This window comes from Miniopterus schreibersii (assembly GCF_964146895.1).
Source record: "Miniopterus schreibersii genome assembly, chromosome: 3".
NCBI lineage: Eukaryota > Metazoa > Chordata > Mammalia > Chiroptera > Miniopteridae > Miniopterus > Miniopterus schreibersii.
In genome coordinates this window covers 75,554,085-75,577,303 of record NC_138103.1, presented here as the reverse complement: position 1 = coordinate 75,577,303, position 23,219 = coordinate 75,554,085, and the positions used below count along the sequence as shown (strand labels likewise).

Genomic DNA, 23,219 nt, shown 5'->3' with positions numbered 1-23,219 from the left:
CCCCGGATCCAGCCAATCATTTAGCTCCTCATAACAAGTCTAACTGGCTCTGGAAAGCTGAAAGGGCTGCACTAGAACCACAAAGACGAGATAGTTCACACAATAATCTGCTTATCTGGAATCACTTTCCCTCACAAGGGCCGGAGAAAAATCACAGCTCCATTGTCTGAGGGCAGGACAGATGACCTGAGAAAATGCGACTACACCTGGAGCAAGACCTTTCCTGGCTCAGCAACCCCAGCCGAGCGGGCATCCAAGGAGAGAGCAGCCCCCGGAAACCTGAGGGCAACGACAGCAGCAAAAAGCCTCAGGTAATTTTCATGGTTTTATTTTTAGTAGGAGTAACGCTGACTCAAATTATATGCATGAGGTCACCGGGGCAACTAGGGGAGCTTCCATTTCATTTTATCTCTTTCCACTCTAACCTTCTGCAGAATCATTCGTTATTAAGCACGAGGAGAGGGAGGCTTAGTGTACCTGAAATGAACTTGAAACCAAAATGATCATTCGTGGAGGAAAAGGGATCGGTTTCCGGAACAGCTTTAGAGCTGCCTTTTCAGATGTGCACCCTCCTCACCACCCGCAGAAACCAGTGAAGGGCTGAAGCCGGAGGAGAGAAGCGGCGCTTCACGAGAACAAGCGAGCGCTTTGCAGATCTTAAAGGAAACAGCTCTGCTCAGGGGGTAAACCGGGAAGGTGGTCACTGTCCAGCTCCGGCCCTTGGAACCTAGGCCACATAAGAATGTCCCAAAATGTACCACATGGGCTTGTTAGGGGAGAGAAAGACCAAGAGTTGACAGAGCCCCCATGACCCAGGGGGGTTTTTGTTTCGTTTTCTTGGCGATATTTTTTTATATTTCCCATTATATTTTAAAGTGTTACTTAAACCAACTACTGTTATACCATACTTCCAAGTTTGTAGTTACTAAAGGACCTACGGAAAACATTTTTAAGTCAAAAGAGGTGACGAAAATAGAAAAGAAAAAAAAACAAAATGGACTTGACATACACGTAACCCCAAGCACCACACCCTTAGATACTTGACGCACTTTGCCCAATAACAAATCCTTTCAAATCCTCAGCAAATAGTGTGTTTCTTCGAGAAATTTTATAGCAAGTGTAACATTAGCAACAAAAGAATCTTTGTAACAAACTTTTTAATAACTAAATCAATCATTTTACTTTCAAAGTGACAACAGAACCTTCACAATATTCAAATCATGTCAGTTTTTTGTGCTCTCAAAGGAAGAAGCAGGGAAGGGAAACTTGCTTTGTTTAGTGATGAAATATAAGCAATAGTAACAGAAGAGACATTTATACACTTTTTGTTTGCTGTAGATAATTGACTGAATTCAACTTGAGATTTGACACCGAAAAGAAAAACATAGCGTACACAGGGAACGGAGAAAGTAATCCATCAGTAATTCCCCCAAGACTTGTTCTTTGAATTGTCCAATTTGTGACTAGCCAGGGAAGAATATTTCTGCTCTGTTTAAATATTTTTTATTTAATTAAACCTTTGTTTATTTGACAGTGCTGTTGCCTACAGTGACTATGTGAGAACCGAAACTTCTGAGGAAGCCAGGGTGTTAAAATTATTGTTCCCTTTACTCAAAGATAACATGGATTATCTAGTCTGAAATGGAAATCAAACCCTTAAGGTAACACTGTCATTGAATCCTCAACACATCAAACTCCCCATTTCCCATTCCCTAATAAAACTTCATTAAAATCCCCTTGAACTCCCACGTTTGAATCTCCATTTGTCATGTCGGCAGGCAAGGTCAAGAATCCTTTAAGGCGTTTAAGTCCTTTCACATGTATTGCTGTCCAGAAATTTCCCATAGGAAGACCACTTCCCAAACACCCTGAAGGCAACCACCTTACCACCCCAGACAATGGCCAGCAGCCAGCCAGCAAGTCTTCAAGTTAGAGATTTCATGGCCCCTGTACAGTCTCTGCGCGGACATGTAGCTAAGTTACAGACTGACCTCTGGCCTCTGCACCCTGACAAACACTGTTTTGTTGGACTCAACTTCAAGCTGTTCATCCCAAAACACATTTATGATAAAAGCTTTTTAAATGATTAGCACTGCCTTCCCCTCCTAGAATCATGATGATTGTGATGGCCTGAGACACGTTACTGCTACTTGGCAATTTGGGGGAAATTTAGATTTTTCGTACCTGGAGCTGTCACATAGCAGAGAAAACCTCACACTGAAACCAAGGAAGTGATGTCTCAGTATGATCCATCTTGAGTCGATTATGCAGCTTAGATTTGTTTTCAATCTCTTATTGAAAACATTGCAACAGAGGAGGAAACAAAAATAACATACATACCATACTATAATCTTTCGCCTAAAATTGTTAGAGCAAATATGAGTCTGCTTATAGGCAGCATCGTTGCCAATTCAGCAGGACTTGTATTAGCCGATTCCAGCTAGAAAGACTGCCTCCTGCCATCAGCATCAATTAATATTTGTTGGTTATGGCATGGGGCACTGTCTACGAAGCTCTTGGTATACAAGGGGCACCCAAACAGCTGAATTCAGTTCCTACTCATTTCCTTGATCTTGCCTCACAGACAAGAGTTAAGATGATCCCGATAAAAGAAAAGTAGCTCAGGAATGCAAACGCTTTTCCGAACCAAGAACTATCAGCAAATCTCAAGTATCAGAACAGCTATGGTTGACTGAAAAGTGTCTAGAAACCTGGGCCAAGAATGATTTGCAGGCCTCAAGCTAATCTGTCTGGTCCTGCAGTTTCTGTAGCGAAAGGAGTCATTCCTGAGAAAAGTATAAGAAATGTTCAGACCTACCTTGTTAGTGCGTCAGAGATTGCTAGGGTATTAACTCTATTCCAGGTGACCTGGATAAATAGCCCCATTATGTTCGCGATGCTGGACTCCGCCAAAAGAAACCCTGCACCTCGGGACCAGTTTGCGGGTAGGCAACTGCTGACAGTTCCAATGCTGACACTTGGAGCCAGCATTGTATGGTTTAAACCGAAAGAGAAATAGTTGCTTAGAAAAACGTCAGCAAGAAGGCCTGCCTCACTTTAACACAGCAAAAAATATTTCTTTTCATTTAAATGAAAAGGCATAGGTACTAGAGATCTGAGTTTGTGGTCATTGTAGGGATTAAGCTTATGTTCTCGGTTCAGATAAAACATTTTATCTGGGCCCCCAGACCTCAAATTCAGATTCGCTCTCGGCACACGGGGGTGGGGGGGAGAATTTTTGTTGTTCTTTGTTGTGGGTTTTTTTGTGGGTTTTTTAATTCAGTCTCTCCTAAGAACATGAATTTATAAAAACATACTATTAATGCATTTGACAAGATTCTAAAACATATTATACTTAAAATTAATATAAACCAGCAACCTTTTGCATTATATACAGTCAAAATTCTTCTAGTTAATGAAACCCGAACAGAGAATCGATTTTTCTATGTCCTTACTCTTTGTCAAAGTTTCTCAAAAGCCATACAACATATACATAACATATACAAAACTAGCAATTAGACATATTTAGTAAAAAAAAATGGGGGATGGGGGTGCATTCATAATATTTGAGGCTGAAATCACCTCTTTGCTTCAAGCAGCATGTAAGCATCATAACATGGAGTTGAGAGCATAAACTCGAAATCAGACTGCCTGGGTTCGAATCCCAGCTCTGATCCTTAACTGTGGGCTTCGAGCAAGTCACTTAAGAGCTCTATGCCTGTTTCCTCATACGTAAAAGAGTGCCACACACGGTAACTACCTCCTGGGGCTGGTGTAAAGATTAAATGGGCAATGCATGCTTAGAACTAAGCCTATTACATGGTGAGTATTCATTAAGAGAAAACTGTCATTATTATTATTATTATTATTAAAGCTCATTTAAATAAATATACACAATATCCAAAATGAAAGTGAATTACTGAATAGACAGATACGGTGAAATATATCTATTAATATCACACACCTCATATCAGGTAATATTTATAAGTAAGAATTTGTCTTCAGGCCTATGAGCTATCATCAGCTCAAGGAGGTGTGTCAGTCACTGTTAACTGTCAGTCTTCTGCCTGGTTATCACTTGACACTTTCATCTCTGCCCTGCATTTAGTGTATCACACAAGGACTCTAACCTGGGACACGACACAGAAGGGGCTAATTGTAGCAGGCATGATTCATGTGATAGTTGGTACAAAGTTCAGGCAAGTTTAAAGATTCCTGCATGAAAGCAAAAAAATAATGGAAGCCATTAATCTTCGGTCATGGTACCCTAACCAAAAAAGGTTCAAGGAGAAAAAAAAGAGTTACCTATTATAAACAGCTGTGCTCATTACCCAAATTCGTGAACCATGTCTGGAATTCATGCTGACTTCTCCGCTTAAATCTGAGAGACTACTGAAGCTAATTACCTCCTTTCCTCCCTGTGACGGGGATTTCTCAGAGCAGGAGAATATTAACTGAGACTTCGACCTGCTCACTGAGGAAGTGCAGAGAAAAAGTCAGCTTGGGGAGGGAACAGCCACCTAGGGAGGAGTATGGACTTCTGTGCGTGTTCACGCATTCATTCATTCCTTTGTTCACTCACGAACGGTCGTGCCCCTTATCTCCCACGCAGATTCCCACCAGGCACATCTAACTGTTTAGAGCTCCTGAGGGAGCCCACACTCTCTCACACAGCCACGTTTCTGTAGCACACACCATTAAGCCCAAGGAAAATTCTTCCCTTCACAGTGAACCCCTTCCTATCCACCACCTCTCCATGGAAGGTAGTTGTTCCCTGTTGGGTAAATTGCTGAATTAGGAACACTTACCATGTGAATTAGCATTAAAAGACAAATAACTAGTTGGAAAATTGGGGGACATTTTCAGTTTAGCAAAAATGCTTTAAAAACGAAATTTGGGGCACTTTCTGCAAGATGCCAAATGAAATCAAATATTAAGGTTTAATAGTCTGATAGACACTCTGCTAGCTAGAGAATCATCTGTGGTCTTTCTCAACAAGTTGATAAATGCAAACAAGTCCTGGCCAGGTGGCTCAGTTGGTTGGAGCATGGTCCCATACACCAAAAATGTTGCGGATTTGATTCCTGCTAAGGGCACATACCTAGGTTGCGGGTTTGGTCCCCGGTTGGAGAGCGTACAAGAGACAACCAATTGATGTTCCCCTCCCCCCCTTCTCTCTCTCTCTAAGATCAATAAAAACATATTTTTAAACAAATAAAATAAAAATCCATAAACATGTCCTCGGGTGAGGGTTAAAAAAATAAAATAAAATGCAAGGAAGCCCACCAGGGTTGCTAGAAATTCTTACATAGGTGCAAGCTTTAGGTGGGGACCGGTGGGAGCTGACTGAGCTAAGTCTCACTGTTCCAATTATCCTGTCTCTTGGGGAGGAATGGAAGGAAGGGGGCCTCAGATTCAGGAGTAACTAATTATCTTCCCTTTCTCCGGATGCTGCTTCAGCTACAGGGTAGGACATGAAGTCTCTCTCCAGGGTTCACTTGTGCCACTGAAGTCCTGTGGCATCACTGCAGTCCAGGCCTGTGGCTGAGGGGACTGTCACTGGGCGCCAGACATTCACCAAAGAGGAGGAAGGGATGGGCTAGAGAAATGTAGCAAACGGTGTGCTGGTGGGTCACCTTCAGATTGAGACACGGGTCCAATTTGTCTTCCGTTCCTCTCCCACTTCTCTGCCTCCCCGCCCCCCCCAGGGAAAATAGTTACTCTACGTCTACCAGCTTCTGCCACCAAAGTGGCCCCTTGTCCTCCCCACCATCACATGAATCCTTTTGTGTGCCAACCTCCAACAGCCTGGCGAAACTAACCTGTGCCAATATGATTAGATGTTCCTGTTATCTTCCAAGTGGCACCTCATTTGAACAGGGACTTTCTAAAAATAGAGCCGAACCAAAAAATAACCACACTGAATCATTTAGGTCCCTCGGAACACGGCAACAAAGACACGCAGAAGGCAGGAAGGCACCGCACAGTGCATCAGCCACCTCCTCTCGGGAGCCGGCCAGCCCTCCCTGCCAGTCCCCACTCCCCCCACATGGCCACCACCTATGGCTGGACAGTGCACAACCTGTGCCACCAACCACTAATACCAGGTGCCCTCGGTGGTCCCCGAGTCTCCCCTCTCTACAGCCGGAGCCCAGCCACCATCAATCCAGGGAAGATTTCTCCCTTACTTAACCCTCCTACCATAGAGGTAAAGACTTGGTACCCCAAAAGCAATTTCACTTTGGAGACACATTTGTAACCACCAGCAACCGAAAGAGGCAGAGGCTGATCCATGTCTCACAGTCCACAGGATTTTTTTTCCTTTTTTTGCCATAAGAATTTAAGCACAAATCAGAGGAGTGGAAGGACAGCAGATTGCAGTTGAGTCCTACGTGCAACATAAAATAATGCAGTGATTCTTGAACTTCACATGCATCAGGATTACTAAAGGTGCTTGTGACAATGCCAAGCCCCTGACCCCTATCACAGGATGCTGATCCTGGAGGTCTAGAATGGAGCCTAGGACTCTGCATTTTTCACTGGCACCTCCTGATGCTTGTAAAGCCAGTTATGCATGGATTACTCCTTGAGAAACATCGAGATAGTACATGCAAACCACTTAACACAAAGCCTGGCATGTTACAAGTGCTTGATACCTAGCAGCTATAATTATTAAAGAATCAGTATCCACCCCAACTTCATATACTCTACTTAGACTTGACCTTTTGCTAAATGCAAATTGCACATGGGTGTGGCAGTGTGGTAGGAAGCCAGGAGCTGGTTCAGTGCAAGGAAAGAGAAATGAGAAGAGGGATACGGGACAAAGACAGCCTAATGTATGTCTTTCTAATGATCCGTGAGCCTTTGATGAAAACTCTTGAGCCCAAATTACCACCACTTTTCCACACTATCAACTGCTCTGAAAAGATAACACAGGAGTATTTGAAATTACTGCATATAGACCAGAAATTTCCAAAGTAAAAACACTCAAAGTATTAACATTTTCATTTTTCTGCTGCAGACACCAAAAGCAATACAAGGTTATTTGTTTTGTGTTATTTGTTTTGTGGGCAAAGCAGGCCCAAAATAATAAGGGAGTCTCTTAAGTGAGTCCACCAACGTTAGCACAATATAGAAATAAATCCCAAACCTGATTGGCTGCTGTGCTACTGTGAGTCTTGGCTCCTTTCCTCTGCTAATGATGCGGGCTCTCCACAGGTGGCTGGAGCTGACAGTGTCTACTTACGACTTGGGATCACTCCTCACAATAAATGGGACGGGCCCTCCAGGAAATCTTCTGTTTAATTTGCATGCTCCCGAGGATAGGACAAAGCTCTGTTGTTTAAGAGCATAAATAACAAAAGCTTTGTTCTTTCAAACCAAGAGGGAAACTGTAGATCTATCCAAAATCACTTGGTCTTAAACTGTGTGAGGATGACAAGAACGAAATATTATTTTAGGCTGCCCAACAGCATCAGTCACTCAGTCTCCTCTCCTGGCTTCAGAAAACAATGACTCAGTATGGCCTTTTTCTGACAGACTGCAGCCTTCGGAAAATACTTTCCTGCATTTAAATCAATGGAAGCTATTCAAAGTCTGCTTAGCCTTCTCTCTTTGAAGCTCAGGCATAGGAACACAGCTGTTTGTATTCATATAATGAAAGGAAAATAGAAACTGTGAATGATAAAAAAAAAAAAAAAAAAAAAAGTCAAAGTATTTTCTTACTCCATCCCAGGTGCTCGACATGTGTTTTATTGCTCGATTTCCTCCATGAACTCTAAAAGGCTGATTGTATTAGCCCCATTTTTACCAAAAATAAGAGAGGTTAAGTAAGTTTCCCTAAGGACACAGAGTCGATAAGTGGCAGAGCTGCAAGTTAAATAAGAAAGTAAAAGCAGCCTCAAATCCTCATGTTAAGATTTAAATGAAAAACCTCTCATATTTCTATTAACATAATTTTATATAAATGTGATCATTTTGTTTCATGATCTGCTTTGTATCACTAAATATTTCTCCCCATCATATATATGTAAAGCTCTGTACCATCATTTTTATTGACTACACAGGATTTCTTACAAGGTACTTATCATAATTGACCATACCAGTCCCCTACTGATGACCACAGAAGTTGTTCCTGGCTTTCCTATGAATATCCTTTCACAAACATGTTTTTACCTGCATGTAGTTATCTCCTTAAAGTAAGTCCTAGGCTGAAAATTGCAAAGAGACTATGCATTTTACATTTCAGTCCATATCACCCACCTGCCTTCCGAAAGGTTAGGTCAGGTAAGATACAGGATGTGCTTATTTCTTCTCACTCACAGGCACACCAGGTTTAAGCAACCATTTACATTTCTGCCAAAATGATAGGGGGAAATGATAGCATTATTGTTTTTATCTCCATTTATTTCATCATTAGGGAAGTTAGACATCTTTTCCTACGTGTTGGCCATTGGCAATACTTCCAGAAATTAATGATCTCTATTCCTTTTCTACTTTTCTATTAGAGTCTGACGCCAAAATCCATTGCAAATGCTTTCTCCTGCCTCTCGCTGTTTTCTCATTGTCTGTACTGATATATTGGAGACTTTGATCTCTAGCCAAGAAAAGTTTGGCAACATATTGCCAGGGTGATTACTCAAGTCCCATAAAACATGTTCCAAGAAGAAAAACTAGCTAAGTCTGAAGAATAGAAAGCCATAAACTTCTCCTCGGTTGTCTGCTTCAGAAATAGGTCATCCCCTGACTTTATCAGCACTTGTTTATCTTATAAGAAACAATGACCCATTCAAACTTAATCTCGTTCCTTTGCAGAGAAATTTGGATAGTGGAAGAGGGGCTAAGAACAGTTTGGAGGAACATCCTCAGCACCAGGGGCTGGAATGGAGGGAGGGGCCTCCCACGTACACACATTTCCATGCCCCCGGCAGTGGCAGACCACAGACTCATAGATTGTTTGTGCTGAGCCCAGGTTAGAGATGCCCTCACTCCAAGGAAACTGAGGCCCATAGACATAAAGTGACTTGGCTGAAATCAACTGGCAAATGGCAGTCCCTTGACTCTCCAAGCAGAGCTCATTCCACTGGAGGACACTAACCAGAAGTAAAACACAGCCCAAATTGAGTCCCCAGAGCTTGAAACACTAATTCTGCCTCCCACAGTTCCCAGATTGTGTTGAAAGGTATTACGACAAGAGTGCCCTCATGCCGGGCCCAGGAACATGTGCAGAGGGAGCCTGGACCACATACTTGGCCAGCTTGGCTGCTAGGGTTGGGCAGCATTCTGAATGGCTGTGGCCAGAGGGCTGGCTACAGGGACAATGTGAAGCTGCCCTCTTGTTTCTGTACTCAAGAAAAAATATGACAAATCCAAACAGCAAAACAGGGCTGCTGTCCAGTTTTTGTGGTAGCCAGCTTTTTTTGTATAAAAATCATCTTAGCTTAGTTGGTTCATTCTTATCTGCTCAGACTCAGCCAAATGCAGTCTCTGAGCCAAAGTAAACCACGCCTGGCCATGTAGTGGTCCTGTTCTCCCAGATGGGCTTCTGCATTGTCCCAACAGGGACCTAAAGGTGAGCAAAATGTCTGATAGGTAAACTGGAAAAATGCATGGTTCAGTGGCCCCACATCCATTCCATGGAGGTGACCAAAGGCAAGCAGCCAGCGGCTACCCAGTGGCATTGGCATCTTCTCTATCATACTCATGTGGCCCCATCATGAAGCTCTTACCAAACCTAAATAAAGGCTATAGTATTCCACCCAACATAGATCTTTGGTAGGCCCCAGAAAGGCAGCCTCCTCCAACTTTTCTCAGTTCCAAAGCATTTTTTAACTCTTTAGACATCATGTGGTCTAACAAAATAAATAGTTCACATGAGATTTAAAGAACAAATGGACAAGCAAACTTGGGAAAATGGCCCAGGATTCAATAGTGATGACTGTTTTGTGCCAGGAGATGCACATGCATTATACTATTTAATCCTCACAACAATGTTCCAAGGTGGGGGTTTTTAATCTGCATCTGATACATAAGAAAACAGAGGAAACAGTAAGGAACAGCTCATTTCTGGACTCAGCTGATATTTCCACAGAGTTTCATGAACTTTCACTGTGACTTTGAGCAGTTCTTTCAAAAGACAGAGGGACAAGAATGGAGGAGAGTATCTGGAATATTAACCTGTCTTGAGGGATCATTCCTGGCTGCTGAACCAAATGGCTCCCCTGATTCCTGCCAGGGGGCTGAAAACTATAGTGATCTAATGCTGGTGGCAATAGGGTGTTTCCCACATACACACACATACACCTACACAAAATTACTTCCAAAACTTAGTGCTTTTTAATATATGTGTGTGTGTGTGTGTGTGTGTGTGTTTATTAATTTCAGAGAGAGGAATGGAGAGGGAGAGAGAGAAACATTGATGTGAGAGAGAAACATCAATGGGCTGCCTCCTGCACACCCCCTACTGGGGGTCAAGCCAGCAACCACAAATTTTTGGTGCATGGGACAGTGCTCAACCAACTGAGCCACATTGGCCAGGGCCTTAGTGCTTACTTTAGAATTGTGTGCATTCCCAGTCATTTTCACACAGGAAGTCTGATACTCTTGATTCATGTATAGACTCAAGTAAGTAAATTTGGGGAACCTTTAAGTCATTAATGAATCAAACAGTAAACAAAGAACAAGATGGGAGAAGTTATGTTGGTCCAGAACATTTGTGAACACACAAATCTTCAGCAGAGATTTGCTGATCCCTGTAGCATATTTCTCTCATCTCCTTTCAAGTGTCCTATCAAGTCGCATGGTTCCTGGGGTCATTATTTGCTGGCTCTGAAGGTTGGGCTACATGCTATTGGATTTTGTTTCTTGAAACACTCATTCAATTTAGATTAACAGATTTGTTTCTACTCTTTTTTTCTCCAAAAAGGATCCAAAAGAAACTAATACATGATACCAAGGATGGGAGTGGCACCATTTAGAAATACTTAAGATTTATTTATAATATTTTACACAATACAACATTCATAAAAATACCTACTTCCATAGATTACCCAAAATGATATCTCAGTTGGTACTAAGCACCTACAAGGAACTCAATAAATGCATGTTAACTAATTTATATTCACCAGGATAGGAGTGGTCATAATGATGTGCATTCATAAGGAACTTTGTTACTCCTGAAACACTTTCACAAAATGTCATTTTAAATGAGCCTCAAAATCTCATGGAGCACTCAGAAGGGCTTTGTGAACGTACATATGAAGGCTTATATCCTGGCTTTGCCACTAGTTAACTGTGTGACCTTGGGCAGGTTACTTTAGGGATCTGAGCCTTATCTTTTCAAATGTAAAACCTGAATGATAACTCTTCTTCTTTGAGTTGATGAGAGATTTAAAGATAACATATGTCAAAGGGACAGCAGAGTATCTGACACATGGCAGGCACTTAGAAATGCAAATCATTTTTATTATAAAGCAAGACTGATTGAATTATCCCCTCTTACAGCTGAGACAACTAAGGCGAAAGAGTAAATGAGCTGACCCATTACTACAGCTGCTAAGGGCCAGGGCTAGGAGCAAAGCACAAGTATTCAGTCCACCAAAGGAAAGAGTTCTCTGCTCTGTTTCAAAACCGGAAGGGTGAAAAATAGAATTATTTCCAAAACAGGCATGTTGATCTCTGAATCTTGAAAACAGTTGATCCATGCTTTCCTCAGCAAATAAGGCAATTAAAATAAACCTGTCCCTGCCCTAATGTTGTCGATGGGAAGCAGATTTAATTCAGGAGAATCTCACTTCTCATTTTGATACAGGCAAAATTTTCTAAGGACCTGACAAGTTTCAACTTAACCATCACTTGTATTTTTCTTCCATCCTGCTTTCAGAAATTCACTAATCCCATCCGGAGCAGCTAGAGGAGTATATTGTGATGGAATGCAGCATAGTCTGAGATCGAAAATGCAAAGCAGGTGCTGGAATGATATCAAAAAAGCATACCCTTGGGAAAGTCTGGTTACAGAAAACATTTGAAATGGACATAGATAAACAGTATTTTTGTCATACTCATTGGGGACATCTTCTGAATCCTGGAGTCCTGGTGTTGCGATTTGATTTGAAAAACTGTAACTGAGATGATGAGCATGTCAACAAAATGACCTTCAGTAGAGTCCCAGATGCGGTATTAATCAAGAAGAGCTATGACTTTACCAAACGTTAGCATCACAGAAACCGAAAACTGAAGGAGCTCGCAAGAGATAGAGAAAACATGGGTACCGATGATGAAGGGCAATAGCAAGATTCCCGTGAAGATCTAGAATATGATGAGGCAATTAGAAAAAATGTAAGTATTTACAGAGATTCAACCATTCCTGTGGAAGGTGACCAGGTGATGAAGGAGCACCTCGAATTAGTCTGGCTGAGATGCTTGACCTTCACATTTCTCAAGACGCAACTGGTGACAAAGGTGGGTCTATGATGACATGAGATCATGCTGTAGATGGTTCCCACATCTGTAGGCTCAGGATGTCAGGCAAAACGACCTTTTCTACTCCACCCAGGCCTCCACATTCAGAGAGGAGCAATTTAGTTTTAAACCTGAATAAACAGGACTATTTTGATTGCTCACTCAAAATAAAATTCACTAATCCTGACATTTCAATATGGGTCACCTGCCCTTCAGCTAACGAATGTAATTTCTGAACAAAACAGACCCCAAAGTAAAAGAAGTTTGCCATCTCAGGAATGCTGCTGGAGGTCATCATTGTCATTTAAAATGTCATTTAAAATACCCAGCTCATCCTTCCCAAGCAGGAATAAAGGTCACCCTAGGACCTGGCGCGGCATCTGACACGTGACAGGCAGAACTTTTCTGCCTGCACTTTTTCAGTTCTGGAACATAGTTGGGATGCCTTCTTCTTGGAACCTCATTATAATAAGTGACTACATTCGGCATTATTGACGATAATCTGCGACCTGCCGCCTAAGGTTAGACATCTTCAGAACCTTACAGTAAGAACAAAAATCACTGGCGTTTCTGCAGCAAGCCTAAGGGAGCTTTTGTCAACTCCCTGCGATAAGCTCACAACGGTCAGTGTCTCTCGCAGCCCCGTATGGTGCTGACATGTAGCGAGATGGCCTGGAGCAGACAGTGCAAGCCCTAGTGCACGGGAACGGGGGAAAGAGAGAGTGAGCGAGCCCGGGACGCCCCCCCACCACCCAGAGGGAAACAAGCGAAAGCAAGCAGCTGTGCTCTGCGGACAGCATCTTCCACCTGCTACAAGAGCACCAGCGCGGTAAATATACACTCAACACTGCCCGGTGTGCAATTCAGCCAACAGCTGTTCCAAGCTGTTAGTAAATTTCCCTTCTCTTTCTTTATTCTTGGCTTTACTTTCATTGCCTTTCTTCTGTCCTTTGCTTTTCTTCCCCCCTCTGCATTGCTTTAGTATTTCTTGCATTTATTTCTATTCCTTCCGTTATCCCTCTGTTATTATATGCAAGTGCTTTCAAAAGAATGCTAAAGAAATGTAAAGTTGTTTTATCATAATTACTCTTAGTGTAGTCATTATTTATGCCAACGCGTTACTAAATGTCATTTGCATTCTCACTATTGTATCTATAGCTTGTTCCTCCAGCTTTTGTCTTATCTGGTCTTGACAGATTTTTCAAAATACGGCACATAAATATTAATAATAGGAGCAAAGGTGAATATCTTTCTATTAACTATTTTTTCCTTACTCTGGAAGTATCCAGTGAGTTAGGTAACATTCGTTACACACCATCTGCAGAAGTAATCATTATACCATAACTTCAGAGGAAATTCCAAAGATAAGAAAGACATGTTACTTGGCCTTAGAAAGCTTAGAGCCTAGTCAGAGTGACAAGCCACACAATGAGTAGCTCAAATGTGCAGAAAACCTGAGTTCAATGGGGCAGCAACTTTGAGTTAGCCAGGTAGAGGTGACCTTGTAAGGTTTTTTGAAGGTGAATTTCAAAAGGAAAAGAGATGAGAAATCTAGGGCAAGAGGGATATTCTACCTGACCCACCAATGGTGTTAAGTCCTTTCCTATAGCCTTTTGCAGTCTCCTAGGGACTCTCCAGTATTCTGATGCCTTTCCTGTTTCTGTTCTTAATATATTATCAAAAGCTGCTTTGGAACTTAAGAAAGCTCTAATATGTCTTACTTTATACAGTTTCTTGTTGTGTGTGTGTGTGTTTACTTCCATGATCTTGCATACTGCTTTTGTATAACCACAGCCTGCTTCTCTAGTTCTTTCAAGTTTTTCAGGTATTTTTTGGCATTTATTTTTAGCATAACATGTAAGAGCCAACCATTTTTTAAAAGCAGTCCTGTGGCATCTGCTGTTTGAGGTATGACGTGTAGCACGGCAGCCTGGAGACTTTATTCCAGCCCTCGCCAATGCTCTAGGTTGTCCCTCCGTTTAATTATCTCTGTGAAAAAGATCAAGTTACAAAACAGGCTCCTCCACACCGAAATGGGGACGCCAAACTGAAGGATCTCAATTCAGTCTGAATCTGTTAGACAGCTGATCACCGTCAATAAGCTCCAAGCCTGGAATGAAACTCTTTCCACCATCTTTTCCAACAGGCTGCACCTTCTAATTTATTGGACATTAAAGTTGACGCAGCGACTTTTACTTGAAATTAAAATTCATCCTGGTAAGAAAAAAAGGGAGGGGAGATGCTTTTAAATGAGAAGGCAGACTTCCAACACCACAAGAGTTTCTGCCTAACTGTGTGCTTGATACCAGACAGGGTCTGAAACATGGGCTTCAAAGAGGAGAGCTCTCCTAAACTGGCTGTCCCTACACAAAACCATGAAATGCATCACCGGTCTGCTTGTAGAAAACATATCTTTTATTCCAAAATAAAGGACACAATGTCAGATTCAAATGTCTGAATGGAATTAATGTAAATCTTAATCTGCCCAAAGGTGAGCTTGAAGGATGATCCCTGAAAGCTAGCATTTCTCACAAAGCAGGCATTTGATAACTGGGGGGAGAAAAGTGGAAGAAAGGGCCATAAGATGGGAGACTGAGACAGCAGGGGAAAAAATCAAGTTTTTCACATTATTTTTAAAGGCTAATCATAGCAAGGGTCACTTAGGGCATCAGCATTGTTCACCACCCTCCACTCACTACAGGAATCTTGCACAATTTGCATGCTCGTTTTCAATCAAGTAATTTAATAAAATCCAATGTTCATCCATGTGACTGGATTTTTAAAAAAATAACATTGGGGCACATCACTCATCTCACTGGCTATCCCTTCTCCACCCAGCTCTGTCTGAATGGAGAATGAAGAGCTCTCAGTCCCAGGAAGCATATTGAAGCCCATGTTCCTCTGCTGGAGCCACGGCGTTTGCACACTGCACGGCGGCGAATTTTCCTGTTTCCTTTCATCAAGGGCTTGATTTACCAGGCAAATATTCAAGGCTCAAAGCTGATGGATCTACCCTGGAGCCAACTTCAGAGTTAGGCCTTAGATTTACAGAAATAAAATAAGCATCGCACTTCAGTGACAAATATCTACTTTGAATTCCAATTTAGTAGAAATGTTCATCCTATAAATCCTCGCCTCGGTTTCTGACTTGGTTAGGAAGTCTTCTGGTTTGGGCCTTAGCCCTTTCCTCGAGGTGTCTGTTTAACTCAGTCCTGCACTCACACATATATATATAAATCGAGCTCCACCATCCTGTGTAATATGTGTATCTCTGCTAGTTGTCAGGCTTTGGGAGAGACTGGAAGTCGCCGGGCCTGGCTCTGAAACAGCCTGGCAGCAGCTGGAGAGCCCACACAGTCAGTTGAGTTGGCATCATCTTCTTCAAAGCTTTCAAAGCGTGGACACCAGGCTGCTGGTGCCCGAGTGGACGAGAGTGTCCCCTCCTCTGCACACAGCCTGAGCGCAGGCGTCAGGCTTCGAAAGGTCTCTAAGCGGAGACAGCCAGCAGGCTGTCGGTGTCACTCGAGAGCCGGCTTCTGCGGAGTGGACAGGAAATGCCACTGCTCCTGACCTGAGAGGACAGAGCAGGCGTTCACACACGCATGCAATACTCTCACACATACGTGCACACACACTCATGCACATCTGTGTACATACATGTACATACCTGCTCCTGATATAGTGAAGAAATACTTGTGAAATCCCCCCAGAATAAAAACTTTGAAATTAACACAAAAGCACCACCAAGGCTCTGGGGTTTGGAAGAAGCTCTTCCATAAGTGCTGCTGCTACCCCCTGAAACAGAAAACCAGAGTAGAGAAAGGACAAATGGGGAGACGGGGGGACCCCTGAAGCTGAACAGTGGGCATCGCACCCCCAGCAGCTAAGAGGAGGAAAAGGCCCGTGGGGCCAAAGTAAAGCAGGCAGAATTTAATTTTAAAAGATCAGTGAAAGAACAAAAGGAGAAGAGGAGAGAGGCCAGAGCTGGAAAGGGGGCTGAGCACAAAAGTTTAAGCTGAAACAACACAGTGGGAAGAAAAGAGGCCTGTACCTGAACACGTGGGAAATAACTGAGTTTGTATTTTACCTTCAGCCAAAACAAGTCATGAGACATTTTAAAATGTAGAAACTAAGAGAAAAGAACAGGACTTCCCTTTAGTAAATCATAGTTCAAGTGGGACGAAATGTTACTTAACATTGTTTTCTAATTATAAAAACATATAGTCATTTAAAGAACATGAAAAATACCCCCCCAAAATAATAAAGAATAAAAAGAAATACCAATAGTCCCATTACCAAAAGATAACCTCTGTTAACATATATTCTTCTGGTCACATATGTACAACTCATGATGAAGTATATATGTGGTGATTTTTTTCCAGTGGTGTCTTACTATAGACAGTTTTTCATTAAATTAAATCATTTGTAAAACAACTTGTAGACAGCCACTTTAATTCTTAGTTTTTATAATGTGAACAATAATGCTGTAAATATCATACATAATTTTTTGTCCTAGTTTCTAATTACTTCCTTAGAATTCTTAGATTATTGAAGGGCAAATTTGGTACTTGGTTCAAAAGTTGCCAAATGTCATTTTTAGAAATTTTGTACTAATGTATACTGCCACTGACAGTATAGATAGGTTTGTTTCACCACACCCTAGCCAATAATGAGCATTTTCTTTTTTAAAAAATCCTCTACTAGCCTGGCCGGTGTGGCTTAGTGGTTGAGCATCGACCTATGGTCCAGGAGATCCCAGTTTGATTCCTGGTCAGGGCACATGCCCCTGATCCCTAGTAAGGGGCGTTCAGGAGGCAGCCCATCAATGACTCTCTCATCATTGATGTTTCTTTCTTTCTCTCTCCATCTCTTCTTCTCTCTGAAATCAATAAAGAAATGGTTTTTTTTTAATCCTCTACTAAATTGATAGAGGTGCAAAATACAATGTCAAAGGCACTATTAACCCTAATCCAGTTTACTATTTACTATTTATTTTCCAAGTCAACCTCTGAAGATGCACAGAATACTTATACTTTTAGAATCATGAGCTCCTTTGAGAATCAGATAAAAACAATGAGCCTCTTGGAGCTCATCCTTAGTCAACCTCAGACTGACTTTGAAACATCAGACCTAAGTGGAATTTCTGGAACATGAGCTCATTTGGAAGCCGAGACCCCAATAACTAGCTTAAGCACAGAGAGCATACATGATTTAGTGGGATAGGACTCAACTTGAGTCATGGGACTTTGTGATTCTAGATCTACCTCTAAACATACTTAGGTCTTTATCACATGCTGGCCCCTAGAATCCCTTCCATCTGTGAAGCCCTGGGGTTCTAAGATAATGTCAACCTTTAGTGACATGTGGTAGATAACTGCTCCGTGGACATTCCATGGTTATTTTCTGCACCTAGGCTGGGTTCTTTGACAGATTCACAAACAGCCAGGACTTTCTCAACTCTGTTTGACATCTGTTCCAGGAATACAAATTAATGTCAATGCTGCTGATTGCACAGATTTCATTGCATTCCATGGTAGATTGGGAGCTCCTTCAAGGCACAAACGGTGTCTAACTCAACTGTGCCTGAATTATTCAACATACCAATAAATGTCTGCCAAAGTAAACCAAGCTAAACAAAAAATAGAGTATCTTCCAAAATTAAACAAAAGTAGTTTTGTTTTGTTTGGATTGACTATAATTCTACAAAATGTCTAAATATGCATGGTCATTAGCCATCTTTTCACCTTAAACAAAATGTTTATACAGTTCATTTTTAGTATTCACAGTAATTAGGTTCTACTAAGTCACTGAGAACAATGAACTCGTGAATTTATTGTTCCTGGGGAAATATAGGGTTAGGTTCCTGCAAATCTCTGGTCACAACATTTTCATCACCCAAATGATACATAATTTTGTATTATGTGTTTCTGTTTAAAGATAACTTATTTAATACACATTATTGATTCATTAACATTGAACTCATGGCCAACAGCTCTGTAACTCATGCCTGAACCAAACTTATCTAGCATATGTATTTTCTCCTTAAGTCACATCACAGCCTTCTTGTGCTTAGGAACACTAGGCAACACTTTAGCACTACACTTGGGAACGATTTTACACAGCAAACTCACCATCAAAAAACACAGAAATGCAAAAAGTACAGCACTAAATATACCAAGAAAAGGACACTTTTTTACAGCATGAGAGCTAAAACAAGAAGGCAGAACACTGCTTTGCAAGAGACTCAATAAGTGCTTATTGTACTAATCAGGATTCTCCAGAGAAACAGGATCAATAGGAGATATTTATCTAATATATATCTGCAGATACACACACACAGCTGGAGACCCAGGAGAGCCAGTAGTATAACTCTGAGTACTGGAGGCAGAAAACTGATGTTTCAGCTCAGCAGTCAGGCAAAGAGAGTTGATTCTTCCTCCCTCCAGCTTTTTGTTCCATTCAAGTCCTCACGGGGGGGGGGGGGGGGGGGGGGGGGGGGGGGCTACTTTACTCAGTCTACCAATCCTAATGTTAATCTTATCTAGAAACATCCTCACAGACACACCCAGAAATAATGTTTAGCCAAATACCTGGACACCCTGTGATCCAGTAAAGCTGACACATAAAATTAATCACCACACTTGTTAAAATAAGAGTACAGAATTCAGAATTCATTATATGCCATTGGCTCACATGTTCACCAAATATATATCTTCATAAACTCCAAAGAATAAAGTGCTATTATTTTCAACTACTTATTTCATAAGGAAACTTTCTCCTACCAGATATCATCTGCCAATACAATAAATTCTTCTATGCATGAACTTAGCAGGCAATACTATACTGTAGAAATTTTAAAATTAATAATATCTATTGCGGCTACCATATACAGCATAATACTAACTCATTTCCCATTTCATTTATTCTTAAAACAGAATTGTAAGGTATAAACTGACCCCAAATACAGACAATAAAACTAAAGCTTGAAAGGTAGGAGTTATTTTTCCAAAGATACACAACTAGTAGGTAATACAGTTACTACTTGAGCCCAGGTTTGTTTTACTCTAAAACCCATATTTTTAAGTGCTACATTATATTGTAGTGGATTTTAGTATAGAAAACAGTATTTTTAAAAGGTTTAGTTCACATTTCAAGAACTCTATTAATGCTAAAATAACTTAATATTGCAGTCAAAATACTTTTCTAGGTGAAGAAATAATCGTAAGTCAAATAACACAGTCATAGATCCATAGACTCAGCGGGCAGGTGTCATATTTATTTCTCCAAAAATGGATATCCAAAAATGAAACTATTCATCGAAACACAGCTAACCAACCACCATGTAAAAATAAAATTGCGAATGATCAGGAAAGCTAATACAGTACGAGGCAGAACCTTCTGGACTAACTTCTTCGATGAAAAGGATATCACTAGTATTAGCTGCGTTTCTTAGAAAAAAGACTGTGAAAGTCAAGGTCAAGCAAGATATATATGTATGTGCTTTCTGCATTCTTTGTATACTTTTACATTATTCCTTTTAACCTAAGTTTACATATGTTCTATTCTCCCTCTCTCGTTTTGAAGGTTATAAAAATACTTTTTAGAATGTGTTTCAATAATCCTGGAGTGTCTTTTAGTCCCCATATTAAATAAAGATCTTTATTTAAGTAATCAAATGTTTGATTTCTTTGAGTATCTGCACTTGATGTGCATATTTTTAAAATTTTACACTAAACATTGGTCAACTTTACATAAAAATAGAACTAGAGAGGGAAGATGGCGGCCCTGTGAGAAACAGCATCTCCCCCGCCCCCAGCCACGGACCTGATTTCTTCCTAAAATCCTACGGAGCCAGCTTGAAAAAAACAGAGAAACATACCTGAGTGGACGGAGCGCGAGTGGGGAGCACTGAAGAGACATCACGGAGTCCGGTAAGAGAGGGGGGTGTAGAAAGGGGGAGTCCCCCTGAAGCCTGTGCTGGGCTCCGAGCCCCAAGGCCTGGAGGCTGCAGAGCTCCCTCCCCTCGGGAGTGTGGACCGGCCTCCAAAAGCGGGGATCCCACACCCGGAGCAGAGGGGGGAAGGAGCGCCCCTCACACAGGGCAGAGGGACCCCGGGGAGCGGTGAGTCCCGGAGGGATCGGCGCCTTCCTAGGAAACAAAGCCTCTGATGGCGGACGGCACCTTCCTAGGGAAACAAAGCTTCTAGTGGCGGCTGCGACCGGCATCTAGTGCTCTGGGTGCCGACCATAGGGAAGGCTGTCCCAAGGTCTGTGGCACCCGAGTGGTAAGGGAGCAGAGGACTGCGCTGAGCAGCCACACGCAGGGACCCTCTGCGTCCCTGGGGGGCACTGTGCTGAGCCCCAGAAAGCGCTGAGTCTGCGTGGCGCGGGGGAGGGGAGGAGCCCTCCCGCCCTGAGCTCCCGGTGCCGGGAGGCTGGGATCGGTGACCAGCCGAGGGGCACCGTGGTGGCGCGTGAAGCCGCCCCAGCTTTGCTGAGACCGGCGGTGCGGGGAGCTGCGTGGAGCTGACTCTGGGTCCCCTCCCGCTGGGGGCCTTGGTACACAAGCAGCGGGACCTTGCAGGGCGGACTCTCTGCCTGTGTGTTGCTTTGGGCGTTTGTGAGTCTGATGGCGGAACTGGTTCCCACCTTCCGGCGTGCACTGTGCGGACAGACCAGCAGAGGCTGGGATTGGCGTCTGCGCAGTAGACGGTCTGAGGGGCGGGCCTGGTGCGACCAGCCAACCAGAGCTGAGCAGGGAGGGGCGGAGCCCGCCGGCCTCTCCTGCAGCCGGGAGCACCGCCCCCAACAGGAAAGGGGCCGGCCCCACTCAGAGGCCCCAGACACCCCTGAGGGCATAGTCCTGAGGGGAAGGGAGAGCAGCTCACAGGAGGACATTATAAGAATAGGACTCTCAGGGGCTCTTGTTTAGGAACTGGAGGAAACGCTGAAAACCCCTGCTGGCGGCTGGGCAGGCAAAGGGCTCACCAGAATGTGTTTTTAATTGAACCCACTGAGCCCAGGCTGCCGAAACGGCCCATACAGAAAAGGCAACAGGCTGAAATCAATCTGAACCTGCAGCGGGCCAGAGCCTGGGGAACTAGAATCAGAGGACAGGGTAGGGACTGAGGAGCTGGCGGTGCAGCAGAGACTAACTCCCGCAGAGTGAGTGCCTGACAGAGACACCTCTAAGGGGAGTGATACCCTGAGCTACGCTAGCCACCCTGCACCCTAAAGGTTCTACAGGAGACTCTGGAGTAAGACCAAGCAACTACAAGGCTGCAAAACAGCTGACAAGGGGAGGTGGCCCACGGAGAGCCTCAGATCAACCATCTACCTAAGGACACCAGAGCCAAACCTGGGCGGCTCCTCACATTGGCTGATACACAAGCACCTCCCAGGAGAACGGAAATCAGCACACAAAACAGTGACCACAGACAACATAAGCTGCCCAGAAGAAACTCACCTGATTGACTACCTTTTTTTCTTCTGTTTTTTTGTTTTGTTTGGTTTGGGTTTTGGTTTTTTTGGTGGGTTTTTTTGTTTGTTTTTTGTTTGTGGGTTTGTTTATTTTTTATTTTTTCCTTAGGAAGAAGAGAAAAGGGAGAAAATTAATTTTTTTCTTCTTTTTTAAATTATATAATAATTTTTTTTAATTTTTTTTAAACATTTTTTTTAACTAAATTATTTTTTCCGCTTTTTTATAAAAGAATTTTGTCTTGTTTAGCTTGTTTTTAGTTTTGTTTTGGTTACTTGCTTTGTTTTGTTTTATCCTTGCTTCTAATATCAAGACTTTCTTGATATCCCTGCTTAATGACCGGGACTTTATCATTATAACCAAGTCTACTACTCTCCTCTATAGTTTCCCCCAAATCTCTTACCAGACTCCCTCCCTTCCTGGGCTTTATCTCTCTCTCCTCTCGATCCATTGGCATAACTTTTTTTTCTTTTTCTTTTTTCTTTTTCTACTTTTCTTTCATTCTTTCGTTATCCTCCCTTCTGTCTTCTTGTCTTTTTGTTCGATTGTTGGTTGCTCTTATTCTCGTTATGGTATTTTTGTTTTCTCATTTTCAACTATTATCCTATGCCTATTCTCTCCCTTAATTTCTTGTTGGCCCTTCTTTCAGAATCTTTTTTCTGCTTCTGTTATTTCCCAGTAGCTTCTCTATTTTTTACATTTTAGTTTATTATTATTTTCTAAATTTTCGCCAGTATTAACAACAATATACATCTCTCTCTCTAAGCATTACTTTTCTTTCTCTCTTTTTTTAAGCTTTGTGTGTGTGTGTGTGTGTGTGTGTGTGTGTTCTTCCTTCACTCTCCCACTTCTGTTTTCATGTGGGTTGTTTTCATTGTGACTGTCCAGATATTTAGTAAGATACCTCTTGTTTCCTGGAAGTTTAGTTGTGTAGTGTCCTGCCTTGCCAACACCTGTACAACAGCTTACACAACGAGGTTGGGGCTCAGACACAGTTAGCCAACCTGAGAGGAGGGTCCTCCCAAGGACTGATCAACGACAATCTAGACCCAACCACAATAGGAGAACATAAAGAAACCACAAAAGAGACACCCATAAGAGGGACACACCTAGACCAAAGAGCTCAGAAGTATAAGGAAAACACACCTCTGGGCTCCACTGGACCCACAAGACAAAATCTCATCCCACAAGACTGGGAGACAGCAAATATATCTAATATACAGATACAAGCACTAAGACCTACCAAAATGGGGAGACAAAAAAACAACCCCCAAATTAAAGA

The 23,219-nt window shown here is 42.3% G+C and overlaps 1 long non-coding RNA gene across 2 annotated transcripts; it reads left to right on the top strand.

Moving 5' to 3' along the window:
- The first annotated feature begins 4 nt into the window (after nucleotides 1-4).
- On the top strand, nucleotides 5-18,591 carry LOC308554174. Of its 2 annotated transcripts, XR_013998358.1 has the most exons (4): nucleotides 69-311; nucleotides 11,882-13,288; nucleotides 14,606-14,676; nucleotides 15,298-16,886. It is a non-coding gene; the product is annotated as an uncharacterized lncRNA (long non-coding RNA). The 2 variants fall into 2 exon arrangements; XR_013998357.1 differs by lacking the exon at nucleotides 14,606-14,676 and having other exon boundaries at nucleotides 5-311; nucleotides 15,298-18,591.
- The last annotated feature ends 4,628 nt before the right edge of the window (nucleotides 18,592-23,219 follow it).